The 20,916-nt window shown below is 42.5% G+C and overlaps 1 protein-coding gene and 1 long non-coding RNA gene across 4 annotated transcripts in view; one reads left to right on the top strand and one right to left on the bottom strand.

Moving 5' to 3' along the window:
• The window catches only part of gpc3 (glypican 3), a 135,105-nt gene that overhangs the window by 17,778 nt on the left and 96,411 nt on the right, over positions 1 to 20,916 (top strand). The window lies entirely within an intron of this gene.
• On the bottom strand, positions 15,593 to 16,132 carry LOC146677268 (uncharacterized). The gene is made up of 2 exons (XR_014907535.1): positions 15,844 to 16,132; positions 15,593 to 15,758 (listed from the first exon to the last, which is right to left on the bottom strand). It is a non-coding gene; the product is annotated as an uncharacterized LOC146677268 (long non-coding RNA).

Genomic DNA, 20,916 nt, shown 5'->3' with positions numbered 1-20,916 from the left:
ACGGTCTGCTCTGAAGAACAAGTCCAAAAATGACGTCTTTATGTTGAGGCTTAGCGAAGTAAGCCACAGATTTGTGTTTGTGATGTGATTACACTTCACACCTCATCTCATCCCCTCTGACTCACCCATCCTCCCTGTCGTCTGTGTAACTGCCCGACAAAGCAGAAATTCATCCAAAACTGTCTTCTGGCATTTTGGGTGATTGGCAGCTCTAATTGATGTTATTTCCCCAGTGTTGTCCTTCAGAGCTGCGCTGCCACTGTTGCGACGACACTCAGCCTGAGCCCGCAGATTAAAAATGAGATTATACTTCTCTGTTAATGAGAGACGCGTTTATTTAACTTTAACTAACTTTTATTGGAGTGATCTCTTTTTGCATTAGTGCTGAAAGCCGCTGTAGCTGATTGGCACTGCGGGCTGGATAGGGCTGCTTTCTTGTGCGGCGCTTGTGTAAAAAATGACATATCAGAAAATGACCACAGTGCTGTCTCGCTCAGTTTCAGCACAGCTTGGCGTTCCCGAGGAATAGTCTTCACCCAGAAGGGAGTCAGATTCAAGTCCAAGAGCAAGCCTAATTAATAAACATGAGAGGACAGGATTGGCACGATTGCTTATAAAGTGGAATGTGTGGGGAGGAAAGTTGTGCAGTGCAAGCGTGCACGCGCGTAGATATCAGAGAGTCTGTGTGATATCTGTTGAAAAAAGTGGGACAGCCAGCCTGGCGCTCCTGGAATGACTCAATGAGTCCATAGAAGGCTGGCTCAGTGGGGTGTTCGAAAACAGGTCTGACTTGGACTACTTTCAGGCAGCATGAGGGCGATCTGCGTGTGGCTTCACTCGTTGCCGCGAGGCAGGGGAGCTTTCTCCACTTTACTCTGAACTCACAGGGGTGATGCTCTGTAAATTATCAGGAGTTTGGAAAGAGTTTGAAAGGATGCTCGTATCTTTTTATCAAACATAAAGACACCGGGAGTCCTGCCGTGTGTATTGCTCAACAAACTTGGCAAATGTTTTAGTGAAGAAGAAGACACACACACGCACACACCATCATTTTAAAAGGGAATAAATCTTTTGTGTCCTTGAGATCCTCATGCCTCGTTCCTAGCGGGCCAACAAATTAGCATCTCATTAGCAGTCTCAAAAAATTCCATCGACTTCCCCCGCTTCTTCTAGACGAGTTTTAATTACTCTGAGTGTATAAGGAATTACAATGGCAGACCCCCTGTGGCCGTAGTGGAGGTGGTTGTTGACCTTGACAGGAGTTTGCCCTCATTTGTCTCTGATAGTGCTGAATGGACATTTGCTGTGGCAGTAACCCAAACGAGATGTGGCAGGAGGCGGATGATGCAGAAACCTGGCAGACTCGAGCTGCCTCTCCTTCCAGCAGCCAATAATCAAAACCAGACCTCGCTGCCCTCTGTATCCCTTCCCTGTCTCCTGCTTGTTAGCCATCCGCTCGATCCTAAGTGCTCCGGGCGTCTGGCCTGAGCAGGCCTTTCCTCTGCTCTTCCCATCATCTGCTTTCCAATAATCATCCCGTAGCTTGCTCGCTCTCCATGGAGTCATTTTGTCTTCTGGAAAAGTTTCCCTGAGTAATCCAATAACGGTGAGGGCTGGTGGGATGTATGCCTGCAGTGAGATGTCTGAAGTTGTTTACTTGCTGCCCCGGGCTAATCTAATAACTTAATGATGGGGAGAGGCAGTGTTGCTATGTCCAATGGGCTCCTTCGAGCATCGTTTACCAGACACGATGAGATATACCAGCCATTACCACATCTTCTTTTATCAACTGGTAACTTGGTTTTAAACGAATTGCTGCTGTTTTATCATTGTGCGTCACTTATTAGTTTTCCCGTAATGAGATTTTCAGTACTTTTTTGATCCCTCTGCTGGGCCGGCAAACTGTTGTACAGATTGATACTTAATAAAGCACTGTAATTCTGAAGGGTGTGCTGTCTGTCTGACTTCTGAGGTTTCTCTTGGAGCTCTGGAGCCACAGAGGAAAAAGCGTGTCTCTTTGCTGTGAGCCCGAGAGAACATAGTGAGCTAGATGAAGAAACAGCAGCAGCAGCAGATACAAAGGAGCACCCAAACATCCAGGTACAGCAAATGTACGAAGCCTCCTTATTGTTTCTGTCGCTGTTTTGTGGAGAAAGCCTAATGTGATTTACTAGTGGCAAACGGATGTTTGGGTGCCACTGAAATTAAACTCTAACATGTGTGTTTTTCTTTTGTGTGTCATCCTTTTCTGCACGACAAAGGCAGAAGCTGAGAAGTACTGCAGACAGAAATGTATTAATCTTGCTTCTTCGCATGTTCTTTTAGATTGAAGTGGAAAAATTGGAAGAACATACATGAATGTGTTAACAAAGTTGTGTTGTGAATCACATTACCTTTAGTAATGGTGTAAAAACACATTTGCAGTCTTGTAAGAACCAAAAAATCAATATGTGTTTTATGCCAGCAGTGCTTTGAATTCAATGAACTGATGTCAGAATTCTCAGAAACTCTTGTTATTATAACGGCGCTTCAGCTATTTGGAATTCTCTTTTAGTAGGACTTTGAGTACATGTCACCTTTTTTCATTTCCTTGAAAGAAGGCACAAAATAGGCAAACTGAATTGAAAAGTTTCTCAGAGTGATGAAAAAGTTGTGCAAGTTTGTGGCTTCCTGGACTAAGTAATGTGAGTGAGTATGTGAGTAGTATAGCCTGGTGGTCATTTGTTTGGCCAGCTACACCCTCGCTCTCTGCCTCCACTATCTGAACTAGATCTTTGGCTCAGTGCTGAATTCACCATTTTCCTTTCATGTAGCATAAATGGTCAACACTGTTTCCACAGGAGGTTGGTAAGTCTTTTTTTCCCTAGCCTTTAGGTGGGTACACTTGTGATGTGGCATGGGTCTGAATGTCTTTCATCAGATTTTGCTTTGCTGAGTCACACCATTGGTCACAAATTGCTTTTAGTCATGTCTCAGATTGTTATCATAATTATGCATTTAGGTTCACCCTCTAGTTCTCTCCATATTATATAGAGGAAAATGGTGCAACAGGGGATACAGTATCCTGTCCCACGCTAGGCTACTTAATACACTGAAAATATATTATTAATACAGGCTCTGTCAAAAAGAATTATCCAGTTTCAAAGTGCTTTAATTCCACAGCCATTCACTGGTAACAACTGAAACTACATTAAAAAGAGCGGATTCGTGACTTAAATGTGGTTTCTGGTAGTTAGCATAACAACAGCAATGGCTAAAGTGATTCCAGACATGCTAACAAAAATAAGGGACAAGTCTGACTGTCGTATGGACATGTGCTGTGTGTCCAAGGGGGACCCTTTAGCACGTGTGAGAATTGTAAGTTTTGTATGTAAAACTATATTATAATGACGTCAGATCAACCTCAACCTCTGCAGATGCAGCTAAAAGGTTTGCTGTGTGTTTGGCTTCCATACTGTGTACTTCCATACTTGTGTTATTTTGAGTGTGTTCACACTATCAGGTGTGATCCTGAATACTTTTCTGGATGGTGTGTGGACTATGTGTTGCATACTTTGCTCCCATAATGGTGGGAAATGGAAGGAGAACCAAACAAGGCAATGCTTGATATCTAGCTAACTGTTAGCTAGATTAACAGTGAGGTTGTTATTGTAATTACCTAAAATAAAAAAAGCAAAGCAAAAAGAATTAAGCGTGAAAAAACATTTTTAATTGACCTAAGTAAAACAAAATAAAACAATCCTGTTAAAAAAGTAAAATAAAAAAAATATTTAAATACTAAGTAACAAACAGAAAGAAAAAATACCCATAATGCCTCAAGCAATGTATAAGAATAAAATACTTCATGCAGTTATTTAGGTATATATCAGATTTATTCACCTTATGAACTCCAATGTGCCACATAAATTATCTAGTATATAAAAAGTTCTATAACATTGACACACTATACTATCAAAAGAGAAACATTCTTCAATAAAACTCAATAAAAGGTCTTGTGTAAGACCTTTTATTGAGTTTTTCTTTTCTGGGCATTAAATTTTTATGCTTCTGCCAGGAGGAAATGTAATTTATTTCAACTTTATATCAGCTGTTTGCTCTAAGTATTACTGTCATCATTTGTGGTCATGGGACCAATCATAGGTGATTTAAGGTGGTAGTGCCTGTGTTTCATTCTCTGATGAAGAACAGGTGTGCGCTAAACGTCACACACTACTTAAGATGATACTCATAAAGTAAACTGGAGTTCTGCAGCGTGTGAGCTGTTAATTCCTTTGTTGTAATTATTTGATTTTTTTTGTAACTAAATAAAGGGTAATGATTTGAAAAGTAAAAATTTTTAAATAAATGTCTTTTCATACAACTCAAATATCTAACATAAATTAGCCGTATTAGGCATTAGGATTTGTTTATTGAGATTTAGAGTGTACGCCAGAATCGTGATGTTCTGGAAGAAAAAATTGTATTCATGTTCTCCAGAGGATTTTGATTGTGAGCCATAGGGGGTGTCCAAATTCACAGGCTGCATCCTCCTGAGGCCGCATTTGTAGTCCAATTATGTCACAGTGACGCGATGAAGGCTGTCCAAATTTGTAGACTCCTCCAAATGCGGCCGACAAATGCGTCCTCCTTTTCCCCAGATTTGAAGCATGGGTCAGTGTCACTACCCGATCCGTACCGGAAACCCGATCGGTACCCCGCATGCGCAAATCTTACGTCACTTCCTCTCTTTGCCAACATTGCGACATTCAATATATTTGAATGATACGGTTAGCGCCCAGTTAGCTCCTAGCATTTCTCAACAGCTCTGCCTCCTTTTCGACTGCCCGGGACATTTAAACAATGGATAATCCGTATACAAAGAAATCATGCTTTTCTCCTCAACAGAGAGCGTCCCCGATTGAGCAACAGCGCTGTAAAATAAGAAGAATGGCGCCTAATTACAGAGTTAATAATGCAGACTTTGTAATATCTCACGTGTAGATTCATCAGCCAGATTAAGTGTTTACTGACAATTGACAGTGATAGCGCACATCATCATCACTATTCCAACAATCCTCTCCTCACAGACAAGCATAAACACACTCGACTATCGCTAAATCAGATTTAACACACGTTTGTAATGACGATAATTCAGTTTATAATAGGGTTTATTCGCTCGGTCAGCAGGTGGCGGTATCCTCGTACACTGGGGAGTAAACTGCCATTAAACGAACAGAAGAAGAAGAAAACATCTGCACATGCGCGGTACGGATCGGGTAGACCCGATTTGTACGGTCAGACTTTACACATGCGCAGTAAGGATCGGAGAGTCCTGATCCGTAACTTTCTTTTTATTTTTATTTTTGTCTACATTGTACTGAAATGCTTCATTATTGCAAACATTTTAAGATATACTTGTTATTCTTAACATCTTAACTCTTACTCTGACCCAGAACTATCGTAAAACGCTACGACCGGAAGTAGAAACCTTTCGCGCATGCGAGGTACCGATCGGGTTTCCGGTATGGATCGGGTAGTGACAGTCAGGTGTATACTTCGTGGCCCAAAATATCCCAGAATTCATAGCGCGGCCAGTAGGGATGGGTATCAAAAACCGGTTCTTGTTGAGAACTGGTTCCCACTGTTTCAATTCCTTGGAATTGTTTGCCATTTTTGCAAACGATTCCCTTATCGATTCCAGTCGCCCCGAATGACGTCACCACGTTGCGGAGCATCATTTACCTGGCAGGAAACACGGCGCCTAAGCGGCTCAAACGCTCAAAAGTTTGGTTATACTTTACGAGAACGGATGACAACAGGGCAACTTGCAATACTTGCAAAGTAGATATTTCATTTAAGGGAGGAAACGCTACGAATATGCAAAAGCATTTGCTCACAAAACACACGATGACCTTAAATGAATGTCGTGTTTTTAATTCTGCTCCGGACTCGTGAATCTCAACCCAGCAGCAGCGGTAACGTTTGCACGTCCTCTCCCGTTAATGCGGCAGGTAAATAATCAACTAACAGTGCATATTATGTTAGCAGAGTCTGGCCGGCTCAGATGCTGGCAGTTCTCGCTGCAGTCTATCGGTAGCGTCTCCTTTCAGGCCAGGATAGACGAATGTCACCGAGCAGTGACTAAGTTTGTGGTAAAAGGCTTGCACCCATTTGCCACAGCAGATGCCCAAGATTTTCGGAATGTGTTTAATTGTAGGCAGGGAGATTACTGGATATTCTTGTGTAATTGCTACAGAATAATTTATGTTATACTTTGTTATTGCTACAGAAGAATATTTATTTTATTATTTTACATTTACAATTTTTTTTCCTGGGGGCCCTGTGACACCCCATTGAAGAGCCGTAGGCTGGATCTCTTAAGATCTCACTGTTGGGTTTGTAAGGCCATGTTACTCTTAAATTTCTATCTTGTTCAAAGAGAAAATGTAAAACAAAGTTCTAAGCTAATCGAACTTAGTGTTCTCCTTTAAAAAAAAAAAAAAGAATCGATAAGAGAATTGATAAAGAATCGAATCGTTAAACAAAATCGAAAATGGAATCGGAATCGTGAAAATCTTATCAATACCCATCCCTAGCGGCCAGCCAATTCCAGTTTCCAACAATGGCGGCAGCTGCTTAGTTTTAATATTACTCTTATTAATCTTTCTGGATCACAAAATAAACTTTCAAGATGTTTTCAGGTGAGAATATAGCTGTGTAAACTTCAAATATCTGCTCGGTTTATCAAGACATCACATATTTGCAAAAGTGCTCCGACGTTTTCTAAGACATCTGTTACCCACCAGCTCGATAGCTAGCCCGGGGTTCAAGGCTCACTAGAGCCGGCGAGAGCAGCGAACTCCCGGCACATCGTTTTCAAACCCCCCGCAGTCTTTCACTACTCAGGTTAAACATGATTTATAAGTCACTTAGATAACTTAAAGATGTTATTGTTTGTCTTTTTTCAGTGTTTTACTTGTTTGTGAGTAAATTGGTTTGGCTGAGATTACAGCTGAATAAACGTCAAATGGAAAACTGATTAAAGTGTGAGATGATCGAGAATTTACGGCAGTGTCCTGATATATTTTAGATAGCAAGGAGCAGATGCTGAGTTTATTAATCTCCACCGAGACAGCTCAGTGGAGTTTAATAACTGAAGGCTAGAGCATCCCATTTCACAGCCGCTCACTTCGGGCCTACCCAGCCTTCGGAGGACCCGGCCCACGTAGACCGCAAAGGCCGGGTCCTCAGGAGGATGCAGCCTATGAATTTGGACACGGCTATATTCTTATGATTACTATTACTTTCTATGTGCTACAAGATTGTGACATGATGGTACATGCTCCTTTAGAAACTGCAAGTCTGTATGATACCAAACTTATTTCAACAATAAGGTAATTTATTTATGATATGTTGCAAAAGAACTACTGTACCCACAATTCTAAATAGAAATGACAGCGTGTGATTGGTAGAGCTCACTGTGACTACGGAAACGTCACAAACTGCTGAGTGGTTATTGCAGTCAGGAACACATCATTGTGTCATTACAAAACATATTTAAAACTCTTATTATACAACACTATGATGATGAAACGGATTCAACTGGAAAAGGGATTTACAGTGCATTATTCTTAGCAAATTCCAAATAATGATAGAAGAATTGGTTTAACCGCCACTTTCAAACCTCAAACAAGTGGACAGGTGTTCTGTTTGACTTGAAGTAAAGTAAGCCTGTCAAAAACGGGTACAGAGTACATATAGTGGATATAAAATGGTACTGAAAGACATCTATAAATTAGAAACACTTTGCTTTTATACAGAGACAACAGCAGGTTTATTGAGGTTTGCTTCACTGGTCCTCTAACCCGGGCTAACTCACATCATACTAACTAATCAATGGCTTTGTTTATTGGTGGAGAGTCTGTAGAAACAATTTCATATCATTCTTTTTATTCCCCCAGATACAGTTTTTTTTTCTTTCTTTTTTTACATTCTTTTATTTTTCCATTGTTTGGCTTTCCAAAGTGTTCGCCTTATCTCTGCAGGCTTTTGTGTTGGCTGCTAGTCGCTCCTGTCTCCACAGGAAGCCTCAGCCTCCTATTCCCAACAGGGTTGGCATCCTGTTTAAAGTGCTCCTGTAGTCTTGTGCGCGTCGCAGTACACCTTTTTAATCGGGCCTCTGTCTTTTGATTTGACCACGCTCAAGCCCCCCTCAAAAAATGCAGCGTCTGTCTCTCTGCTGATAATATGTCAGCCAGTCAGCACCCCATGGGGTACTTATTTGCATATTATTTCAACTGTGACTCTGGAAATCTTCAATAGGAGAATTATCACCCCAGGAAGAAATGAGCCAACTCCCTCAGACGAACTCTTTGGGCTGTTCGTCTTATTCACTCCCACCATTATTTTTTAAACAAAGGCTCATTCCTCCGTTGAGATTAGGAGCCGGTGTAGTATGTTCATATTAAATTTGGAAAAACCTGTGAAAGATTGGTTAGCTTTGCTTCTGAGCTTTTAGAATTAAATCTTTAGAAATAAAAAGAATTTAAAAAAGAAGAAATTGCTTTAAAAGTTGCAGGTCCATTTTTTTTGTTTGTTCCGATCTAGCTTGTGTCCTTGAATGTTTTCTCGTGAAAAGCAACATCTTACTCAACATAAATGAGCCTCATTATAAATCTGCCTCATTAGATTTATTTATTCTAGAGAGTTTTGACTGAGCTTTGGCGTCACCTCAGCGGAGCGTTATCTGTGGGGTGAACGCGTGGTCCCGTTCAGTTCTACGGTTGCGACATCACCTACCCTGTTGTGTTCTGTAAGCCGACGCGGAAAGACAAAATTGTCATGGGTGGTTTCTAGGGACGAGCCTGGCTCTCAGTGTTTGAGCCACGTTTTAATGATGTGCCCTGTTGCACGCCTCTCGAGCCGAATTTCATCATAGAGGAAAAAACAAACAGTGTGGAGTGGGGATCAAAGTGTCATTTGAAATGCTATCATCAAAAAGCGCTGTAGGGACTGACAGCTCCTCCCAGCTCCAACTGAGGGAAGCAGCCTTTGTTTCTTTCCAAGTCTGATGACTAGTGCATCAGCTGGGAAGGGAAAGGGAAGAGCTCGGATTAAAAAAAGGAATAGAGAAAATGAAGAGTAAGTAGCAGAAATGCAAAGTAAAGAGAAAAGGATGAAAAGCAGCATATTGATATGTACACATCGCCTACCGAGCTAATAAGCTCCTTTAAATGAATCACCCAGTGTCTCCATACATCATGTGAGACTTTTTTCTCCCGCTTAATGGATGATACAGATCTGCTTTTCAGAAATGCCTACAGTTCTTTTTAATCAAAGCCTGCTCTGCCAGCGAAATCAATGCAAATGTAAGCTCACATCTGAACAGCCACATCTATTAACAAGGCGCACTTTAGAAGGCACACATTTGTCTTCACATTAACCCAAATGGAGTCTATTTTTAGATGTCACTTTGTTTGCATCCTTGCACCAGGGCGGGCACGTTTGGTCTTGATCTGGAGGCTGAATGATTCTTTATAGCTGATACACTGTGGCTCCAAAAGTTCCCTTTTGCTCAAAGCTCTCACTCCCTCAGTCTGAAGTTATTTGAGCGCAGCTCTGTGGGGGCAACCCAAGCAAGACCTGAAGGTGTTTGCCTGTCAATCTTTTTCTTTGTGCACCACGTTTGGCAGGTCGTGGCATGGGACCCCTGTTCCAGAATTAATCTTCAAGGTTGCGTTGTTTGTGAAAAGCCGCCTCTGCTTTGCCGAAATGCACTCCGCAGTCGGTTCGCGCATGTCTGACATGTTTAAGTGTAATTCAGGTTACTATTTCATGGTATCAGCAAAGCGTTTGCATGAATAGGAAGATTGTAGGACTGTTACGGCAGCCAGGAGTGAGCCATTTATCTCTGCTCATCTATTTTTCCGCAGTTCATACTTCACCTCCCGACCCCACCAGGTTGCCCTGCAATCGTGCACTTATAGTTCAAAGAGATGCATTTTTCATTTCGGCCTATGAAATATTGAAAAACTTACGCAATGTGTGCTCAGCCATGCGAACATAACAAGCATGTCAGGTCAGAGTGGAGCAGGGCAGAGGGGCTTATCTCCCATCTTTGGGATCTCATTGCCTATTTCCAACAATATAACAACATTTATTCAAATTCAACTTCCTCTTGAGGAAGAAGACTCGCTGTTTCTCAACCAACACTATCATGGAGACAGTTCAAATGACTTATGGCTGTTATTGCAGTGAGACTATACGGATTTCTAAGTTGCAAAGATAAAGTAATATGATATTTACAACATGTATAACCTTAGAACTTAGCCCAGATTAGTTGTCTAAACTGATTTTATCTATATGGAGCCAGAGTGAAACTGGGATTTCCTAGTTTTGTTAATTCAAACTACACATGCAGTTATGCAAATGACATAGAAGAATATGAGACTGTGGCTCAGGGAGAAATGCTTTGAGTTTAATTGCTTATGTTAGCATAAAGCCATGTTAGCATATGTTAGCATAAAGCTAAGCAAAATAAAAATGCTATAATGGAAATGTAACTTAATCTCCAAAAATATAGCATAGAGTCCCATGACCAACATGGAACTGGCAAAAACTGCTGCTTCTCTCTGCTTCTCCCAGTACACAGGTTTAATGTTTAAATGTCCACCACTATGTAACCTGGACGTGTGTCCCTCTATCTATAAAGAGATGATCTATACTGCTCGCCCAAGTGCAATGTCTACAATATCCGAATCTAGGTTTGGGAAGGAGATTGGCGGTAGCAACTCTGTAAGAGCAATGAGACTTCCAACCCACATAACACGCACGACCACAGGTTTATGAAACAAAGTTTGCTTTATATATTTCCTTTTGGATCAGTTCCCTTTGCTCATCCTCAATGTAGGGATACCTTCAAATGCAGTAACCATCTCAAGTGCATCACAAAATAATTGAAACAATCAAAATAGATGTAAGACAAGAAACACAATATTTCAACACCCCAAAGAAAAGGAAAAAGAAAATAAAATAGCATGTGAGTGTCCAGTTCCTTATGGTGTCAGTTTATTCAGTTACCCACTGTCCTGGGTTAAGAACTGAAAACGACCTGAATCTCAGGCGGAGAAAAAGTAGCAAAGAAAATGATAAGGTATCTCTCAGGTGGGCTTCCTTTTGTTTTTTTTCCCTACCGCCCTCCTGGTACGGCAGGCATCAACGTGTCGGCGTCCTGACACAGAGAAGGCCTCCACAGCAGCAACAGTGTCTTAGACCCACGATACCAGCTCCTCACTTGGCACCCATGGAACTGTACCTCAAAAAAAAACCAGTCTGCACACAAATATGCAGAATGTTAGATGTCCACATTCCTTAAATGTCCTTGTTCCTAATGTCCTTGGTTCTTTTTGAAATATTAAAATAAATTTGCATCTTGTGACACATTAAAAGTAAATACACCGTATTACTGTGCATCACCCGCAGTTACAGTAACAGCACAGCTATTGCACGTGAACTGCGCATAACCACTTAGCTGGCCGCGGCTGAACTAGCAGGCCCAAGAAAGTAAAAACATTAGACACTCATAATAAACAAAACTGTCACAACATTGCAATACTATGAAAACACATCTTAAACATCATTAAACACATTTACTACTATTCTGACTGGTTAGTTATTTTTTCCAGTGCATTGAACTGCAATAGCGGTGCTAAGTGAGCTAGGCTAACTCACCAGAATAGTTCAAAAAAGTTCAAAGAAATACTCCGGCTCCTTTCAGGTAGGTACCCGTCTGTGGTTCACCGCTAACGACAGCTCTCTCACAAATGTTAATTAAACCTCTTTCCTCTCTTTCAACTGGAAAAAACCGTGCTCCGCGGCAGCATGGAGTTTTTCCTTGCCGTCCTTTTTCCTCTACACCACACCTTCACGCGCACGGAGCTGCAGATGGTGCCTTCAGGGCAAGCCCGGAAATTAAACTATCAGACAAGGACTACGATGCATTCAAAGAACCCTGTACTTCTGATTGCTGTAAATCTTACCAGGGTTACAACTACAGCACTGAAAGCATGTTAAAAGCCCAACAAAGTTAGCTGGAGTAGATCATCTGCTAGGCCTCTTCCACTATTTTTAGTCTTAAACTGTGCTGCTTTGCTGTGTGTGCTGTTAGCTAACATGATTAACACCATGGCTTATTGTGAGGTAGAGACTATCACACAAGCTTGTAGTTGTGTTTTGGGGAATGAAATTCTAGTTTATTTGGCTGTTTCTGTGTGTTGCAACAGTGCGATTAATGAATACAGCTTGCTAACCGAGCTAGCTAGCATTAAGTGATAAATTACCACGCCACCCTTTAATCCATATAGAGGTTTTTTTCAGGTCATTACTTGGCATAGTTTGGGAGTTTTCCCACCATGTTGAGCATTAAACAACCACTGGTTGCTAAGGAAAAATGTGTACTTCCTGTTTGGTTGGTAAATGGTCGCCCTAAAAACTTCCTTGCAATTACTTTGGTAGCTAGCAAATTTCTGTGGCTTCTTGTAGTTTGAAGACTGAAGACAAGACGGTTTTCATTGTGATTGGTGCTTACCAGATGACTGGAGACTGGTGTATAGGCCTGTATGACTGAGGTCTTATTTAGTTGACCCAACATTGTCACACATCCAAAGTGGGAGACAGGTATATGTCATGTGATTAGTGGTCATATGAATGCAAAACCTCATTAAGCTAACATATGTCCAATCTCCAAAATGACAAAATAACACTGGACCATATTAGTTAATTTCTCTTTTCATAACAGCAGTGGCAGCCATGCACGCACAGAAACAAGTTAGTGGCATGTTCACTTTAGCTGGATGACAAGCGGCTGTGTGTTGGTTTTAGCTTAGCTAATTTAAGTCAATGGACTAGACCTCTGGACTGTTTGTGGTAAAGGTGCCTTCTGGAGCATTTTTGATACAGTTGTCTGACAGACATGACCTGCCTTGTGGTTTAATTGTACTAACTGTACTTTTGGCTCTAGGAACGCTCAACTTTAATTGAATCAAAGCAGGACTTTGCACACCAGCGGGTGATAGTACTTCCTAAGCCAATAAAGCAGTTTTTTTGGTCCTACATTAAAACTCTTTTCTTAAGAGAATATCTAGTGTGTAGTCTTCCATACAGTAATGATTGACCCTAGAAATTATTGATGAATTGGAACACTGTGTTCACCCAGCAGGAGTGTGTGAAGAGGGCACTGTAGCCCAAGGACGTGCCAAGACGGAGCAGCTTAACGAAGGAAAGAAAGAGAGGTGGAAGTGATGGTGGTGGGGAGCTGCTGTACACTTCCGTGTCTGTATGGCGTGACTGATGTGAAGAGAAATGTTTGGGTGGTGAAGAGTCTGCTGTGAGTCCCGGTGGAGCTTCATCAGTGGACCCACCCTACCACCCCTCCCATGACTGGACTAGAGGCTAAGTGGTGTGAAGCAGGGAGCTCTCCGACAAGCTCCATTACTCCTCCTCAGCCAATTCCCCTGGTCTGCCTGTCAGTGAAGAGGTGATGGAGTGGGTGCTGGGGAGTGGTGGGTCGATCAAAGGAGGTAGAATGGAGCGGAGTCTTGTTCATTTACCAGCTCCCTCATCAGCTATGTGTGCTTTTTAGCAACTTCCAAATGAAGCCTCTAAAAGTAGTTAATTCTGCCTTGTTAGGCGGACTTTTTAGCATGCACCGAGAGATCGTCTCTCTCCTCCTAAGAGCCAGCGAGACTGAGAAGTGGCGGGAAGAGGGGAGGAACAAACAAAGATGGAGAACTGTGTCACGGCTAACTTGAACCTCGTTAGTATCGATCCTCTCAGATCGAGCACCCTTTCATTTATAATTCATCTCTGCCTGATGGACACAGATGGAGGCTGGAGAGGGTGGGTGCAAGCTGTGTTTTAGTGCGTTTTCATTAGCAGTCTGAGATGTTTGCCTTTGATGGCGGCAATCATAATGAGCCACCAGGGGCCTGTGTTGCAGCTTGGGTGTCCGAGGGTCCAGCCTTGCTCTGTCAGGTCTGATGGGAGCTGCGGGCGACCCTGGTGGCCTCTGGTGCATTACAGGGGGCCGGGATGTTTGCTCTCTACTGGAGTGCTGTTGTCCCAATTCAGGGAACGTCAGTTTGAACAAGGCTAGCGGAGGGGATCGCTCCCTATTAATATTTGAGGAGCTCTCGTCGCTGCAGCTGTTTACTTAACAGAACACGCTCCGGGGCTCCCCTGAAGAGCGCGCCGCAGAGGAGCTGGCAGTGTCACCCTGTCACTCACTCCTCTTGTCCTCACCCTCCCACACCCCTCCTTGTCTCTCATGGGTGCTGTAGTGCTACCTGTCTCTTTTCCCTCGAGCTCCTTCCCTCCACCCTCACCCCCATCCATCACAGCCCTCATCGCGCTGCTTTTCCTACCTGACAGCTTCTGCTGGGACTGTCATTATTTTTCATTTCTGCAGCCATGTCACAAAAGCGTGTGCTCCCTCAGTGAATGCTGCGCCATCTGCGTTCTCCGCTTCAATTTGTAAACACATCCGTACACGTGTGATCTGCTCAGTCGGGATTGTGCCGACGTGTGACGGCGCTCTGAGCAGCCTGGGTGGATTAATGGCTGCTACAGTCAAACTCTGCCCTCCCTCTCTACCAATCTAAAGATAATAACAAGCGTTCACCCGTGCAGGCCTTCCTGGTCCCGGCCTCATTTGGCTGAAGTGCATATCACCGCTCTGAAGTCAGACAGAGTTCAGGCTTTCATGCAGCTTTAATAACCGAGATTTTCCTCCCTAATTTCTCTCTGTCCTGCCTGTGCAGATATGGCACAGATCACGCTGCTGAAAGGAGCATTCAGGGCTTTATGAATTATGCCCGTTTGCTTTCCTGCGTCCTTCAAAAGTGACGATCAATGCAGCACTTGTGTTTATATGCTAACAATGAAGCTATTATATACGTATAACAGTAATGTGATCTAAAAGTGGTACTGATCTTTACATCTGTCTTACGAGTAAAGCCCTGCCTTTGTGCAGGCTCCAGAACAAATACTACCAAAGTACTAAAAGATGCAGGATTTTAAATGTCCTCTTTCTGCTCTTTTAGGCCCACTGTTCTTTTTTTAAATCTCTGTCTTTGTCATGGTTGCAGCTGTGTGCAGGCTGGATGAGGACCCAATCGCAAACTCATGGAGGCAGGAATTAACTCAAAATTCACAGCTTTATTGCTGGACAGAAAAACCATACAAACTAAACTGGAAACTATAACATGTTACACGGAAAAACACACGGCCAATGAATGAGGGAGAACACGACACAGAACTGAGGGAGACGCAGACATACACAGAGGGTTAACGAGGGAAGTGGGAGCACACGGGGAACACAGGTGACACTGATAATCATAACAAGACACGGCGGGAGTAAACGCAACACTGACGTGAGACTGTCAAAGTAAAACAGGAAGTACGCAGAGGTTCAGACAGGATGAGACAGAGCACGGGGAGAGCACAGACATAACGGGCTGGGGAAAACATGGAATAAAACACAAGGAGGGGAAACGATGTCACGGTATGGCATGGCACACCGTGGAAGGAGTGGGGAAGGAGGACCCAGGCGCGGTGCTCTATGTACAAACAGTGTTTATTTACAGAGTGAAAACAACGTAACAATAAATCCCCGTGTTCTCCCAGACTCCCGTGTCGTGTCTCCCGTGAATAGTCCGTGTGCTCTCTGCTCCCGTGTCAGCACCCCCCGGTGCTCGCTGCTCTCCGTGCCTTCCACGCTCTTCCTGCGGGAAACAATAGCGCAGCTGTCAGGACACTCAGAAATGGCAGGCATACACTTTCTGACTAAACTTAGACAGGGTGACTAACGTGGAGTCTCATGCAATGATCCCGCGTCGGTGGGAGCTCCAAGACTCTCTTAAGTAGCTCCCCCGACGAGGCCTGATCAGCAGCAGGTGTGTGGCTTCGGGTGTGGCCAGTCCCCTTGCAGGGCCACACCCTCCAGGCCTGACGCCGCCTATAAACAAGTGCTCAGCCACCCACACACACATATACACAAGCACAGGGAAGGGGGAGCAACACCAAAATACACAACAATAATAATAATAATAATATAATACATGACTGCTCAGGGATCCTGGGTCGCCCAGTCCCAGGACCCTGACAAACGAGGGCTCACAGATACACAGAGGGTAATCAAATAAGGAACATCTTTACAGAACCTAGGAACCACGGCATAAATAAAGAACAAAATACAAAACACACGAAAACCAAGAATACTGGGCCAACATGGCCCAGGACCATGACAGTCTTTGTTTTTCCAGTATTCTTCTCCCAACTGTCTTCCTTTCTGAAGGCTTCCTGTTCTCCTCAGTAGACCAGGATTTGTCACAGGTGTTAGCAGGAAGCTCTCGTTCTCATTATGCCATAAAGTCTTTTCTGTCCTGCTTTGAACTCTGCTTCATTTTGGCGATTTCAGCATCGAAAAGCAGACTCGATACGCCTGAGTAGATTGCATAATCTTAATGACCAGGCCCACATCAGGCTGAGAGAAAAGGTGTGTGTGTGTGTGTGTGTGTGTGTGTGTGTGTGTGTGTGTGTGTGTGTGTGTGTGTGTGTGTGTGTGTGTGTGTGTGTGTGTGTGTGTGTGTGTGTGTGTGTGTGTAACGCCCCATTAATTGAAGCAACAAGAGCCTCCCTGAGCCGATGCAGATTTCCCCCTCATGTTGAGCTTTGTCTTTCGCAGCTTAATTTGCACACCTTACACCACGCTGGTATCTCTTATGTTGTGTTATTGTTTGATTCCAGGCCGTGTTTTCTCCTAGTGGGCTTGTTTGTCGAGCAAAACTGCACAGTCAAATGCACCTGGGAAAGTTTAGAAGCTGCTCACGTATCTGTCTGCACGCAACACGTTCACATACTTCTCTACGCTTTTATTTCCTCTCCTTCAACTACAAATACACAGTCATATAAACCACTCTTTGTGTGATGAGGCTTAACATCTTGTATAGGTGTATAAGGGAAAAAATATCTCTTGCTTCTGAAGGTTGGCGGAATTTCTTTAAAAACGAGGTTACTAAAGGATGGAGTATTTTATTTTTCTTTAGAACGGATTCTTTTAATTTGGCGGGGAACACAAAGACAGAAAAATGACTCGATGTATAGTTAATTGATTACTCATCAGTACTTGAGTAACTTTAATTACAGTTACAGTCATGATTAACTCAATCTTTTACTTAACTTTTCTGTCACCTTCACAACTGTCACCATCCATTACATAATGATTTCAATCCCATACTGCTTCTGTATTTGTCTGAACACTAAGCAAAATCTATGCAAAATAACCGATAAATAGCTTCTAACACCTGAAAAACTCTCATATGCTAACGTTGGTCAACAAAGCAGACAGGGGCTGATGCCTATGTTTGTCCCCTATATCAATACCTATTACCATATGATGTTTTATAGATTAGAAAAACCTCAGATTTTATTTTTTCCCCATCTGGATTGACATTATGACACCAAGTGAGCTTCACGTGCTCAAGATAAGCAATTGGTAAAACCCTAAGACTAGTCAGCAAAAGATCGAAGTTAGACTTACTGTATTTTCCACACTATAAGGCGCACTTAAAATCCTTTAATTTTCTCAAAATTAACAGTGCGCTTTATTATCTGGTGCGTCTTATGTATGAATTCTGGTTGTGCTTACTGACCTCGAACCAATTTTATGTGGTACACGGCGCTCAAAACTCTGTCAAAAAATGTTTTAGTATGACTTTGCTAAGCTACGAAGCCGCACCGCTCGATGGATTGTCGGAGCATTACGGCTACCGTAGGCAGGAGCCTCACGGAGGAATCTGGGTCCAAAACTGTGAAGCTGGAGGATGAACGCTAACTTTTTTCCACTGGATAAAAGTTAACATGAGGGTTCCCGATGGTTAGGGACAAATGCAATCACATGGCAGGATGCTGTAAACGGACCAAACTTCAGTCAGGAGAACAACTGAGATAATCCATCCACAATACCAGGTTAAACATTAATATACTGCAACAACATGGGAATAGAGCAGCTGTGAGAGAATTCAACATTAATGAATCAATGTTACGGAAGTGGAGGAAGCAAGAAGAATGAATGACTAAAGTTTGATTTAACTGTTTTGTTTTGCTTAATGCGCCTTATAATCTGGTGCACCTCATGTATGAAAACAGACCCGTTCACCGATGGTGCGCCTTATAGTCCGACAAATACGGTACAAACCTCACTATGTACCTTTTGTATACATTCATATTTCACACTCTTTTATGTGGAAAGGTTACGCACACCTGTGAAAACCTAAAAACACGCTATGATTCAATAGGTTGCAGAACTACTGAATCTTTAGCAGCAATAACCTCAAGTAAGTTTTCTGTATGAATTTATCAGTCTCTCACAGCTCTCTTAAGGTCCTGACAGCATTTCAATCAGGTTGAGGTTCTGGACTTCACAACTCCTGTTGTTTTTCTTGATTACATTAAACATTAAGGGTAAATATCACCATCCTAATTTGAGCATTTCGTGCAGTTACATTAGAGATATTTCAGTATTAATGTTAAAATATCTGCAATGCAGTTATGTGGTTAAAACACTGGTTAGAGGTACACCATGAAAACAGTAGGAGCAGTTTGTTCAGATGACTCACACATGCAGTAAAAGTGTCCAAACCCTGATGAAACCCCAAGAGAGGTGTTGGGTTTAACCGCGACATTTCAGAGCAAACTGTAGACAAGACCCAAGGGTGCACTGATGACTGGATCTCCTTACAACACTCCAGTACGTATACAGATGCCCTCGTGAGGTTAAGAGAGTAAAAATGAGAAGAGAGCCCGTGAAGGCTAATGACCATCTCAGGGGAAAACATGGTCAGCAGCAACGCAGAGAGGAAGAAGAAGCCAGATGGCCCTAAAGGAACAGACAAAATATTATAAGATTTTCCCCTTTGCTTCCAGTTCTAAATATTTATGTTAATTTCATGCAAATCTCTTTCCAAGAAATTTGAATGCCGTGTAAAATGTTAATGAAAACAGAATTCATTGACTTGTAAATCTTTTAAAACCCTATATTATTAGGTGAAAATATACCAAAATAACATATCAAATGTGTCTCTTACGGCGGGGAAAACAAGTGTTGAGCGCATCAACATATTTTTCACTGAATATTCTTTAATAGGAATATTGACATTAAATTTCCACCAAATCCTGAAGGTTCCGGGGGCCTCGTATGCCTCACTCCATGATGTTTCCACCTCCAAACAACACTGCTGGTGTGGTGTTTTGGGGGTGATGTGCAATGACATCCAAGGAGTTCAGTTCTAGTCTGACACGATTTTTCTCCCAGTAGTTTATTGGTCTCTCCAAATGTTGTGCAGCAAACTTTAAGTGAGCTAAACATGGCTTTTCTTCAGCAGAGGAGGTTTGCACGATAGTCCTGATTAGTCTTTTGAATAGTCTGCCAGAAATCTGCTTGTGGCTGGTTTATGGTGGAATTTCCACATTCCTGGATGCCCCCAGCAGTGCTCACGGGTACATTCAGAAGTTAAGAAATATGTCTACAACCACTGACAGCAGTGTGTTTTGCAACACTAAGGTTGCGATGGGCTTGAGAGAGCTCTTTGCTTTTACCCATCATGAGAGGCTTCTTCTGTGAGACCCTGGTTGAAGCCTTTTTTATAAGCCATCAGTTACGACTGAATCAGCTGATACTAAACTGCACTGACAGGGGGAAGGATTGCTTTCAAAACAGACAGATATTTTAGCTGGTTTCTTGGTTTTCCATGTATTTTTGCATCTCCTTTTCATCATATGTTTAACCCACGTTCATTCCGTGTCATTCCGCTTTATTATTATATGGACTTGTTTATTTTGATTTCTTTGCATGTGTGGATTCCCTGGGTTGTCACTGACATCTGGTGAAAATTTCCCATCAATAGCCCCATTAAAAATATATTTACTGAAAAAAAAGGAAAAGAATGTTGACATGTTCAATACTTATTTTCACTACATGTTACACTTGATGCCCCCCCCCCCCCCCCCCCCCCCCAAAAAGGGCTGGAATAGTTGCGTAGAAACTGGTGAAAAATCTAGTTTCATCCATTTTCTCAACTGTTCATCCAGCTGAGGGTGGTGCAGGGCTGCAGCCTGTTCCAGCTGTCACTGGGCGAGAATGGACAGGTTGCCGGTCTTTAGCAGGGTTAATCTCACAGCTAATTATGTTCATTAGTGACATGACTGGGTATTAAAGGAGCATCTAAAGAGCCTTTTAGTTGTAAAGATTTTAAAGAGTACATCACTCTCTGTAAGATTGCAAGGGCAAGACGTTTAATAATTCAAGAATGGTTCCTCAATGTAAATTTGCAGAGGGACTTCTTTCTTTACAACATTAAAGGTTTAGAGAATCTGGAGAAATCCCTGTATGCAAAGAAGAGCACTGAGGCCATTATTGAATAGCCATCATCTTCTCCATTGAAAACAGACACATTTGTGTAGTGGGAATTGTTACACAGGCTTAAGAAGATTTCTGAAAACCAGTGCGCGTGAACGCTGGACACAGTTCATCTCTGCATCCATGGATACAAGTTAAACCACTCGCATACGAAGGAGAAGAAAAACATTTCAATTAGTGAAGCTGTAGCCTTCTGTGCCAAAACTTGGGCAACACAGCGGTGGAGTGGTTGCACTGATGGATGGATAGACAATACAGTCTCCTGGTGGATGTTTCCTTTGCACTTTTTCCAGTGAAATGTAGGCTTTAAATGACTTGCAGGTGAATGCATCATGGCTTTATGTTCATAACGGGGGCATGAGATCACTAGTATAAAATGTGCACTAAACAGCTTGAGCTTGAGCACTAATGAGTACTCTGTTACTAACTTACCATTAACACTTTTTATTAACTGTGTCAGCTGG

This window comes from Rhamphochromis longiceps, linkage group LG2 (genome assembly GCF_057381845.1).
Source record: "Rhamphochromis longiceps isolate RC_006_pf linkage group LG2, R_longiceps_female_GT1.1, whole genome shotgun sequence".
Lineage (NCBI taxonomy): Eukaryota > Metazoa > Chordata > Actinopteri > Cichliformes > Cichlidae > Rhamphochromis > Rhamphochromis longiceps.
Note: the sequence above shows the minus strand (reverse complement) of the source record. Positions and strands in the feature narration are given on the sequence as shown.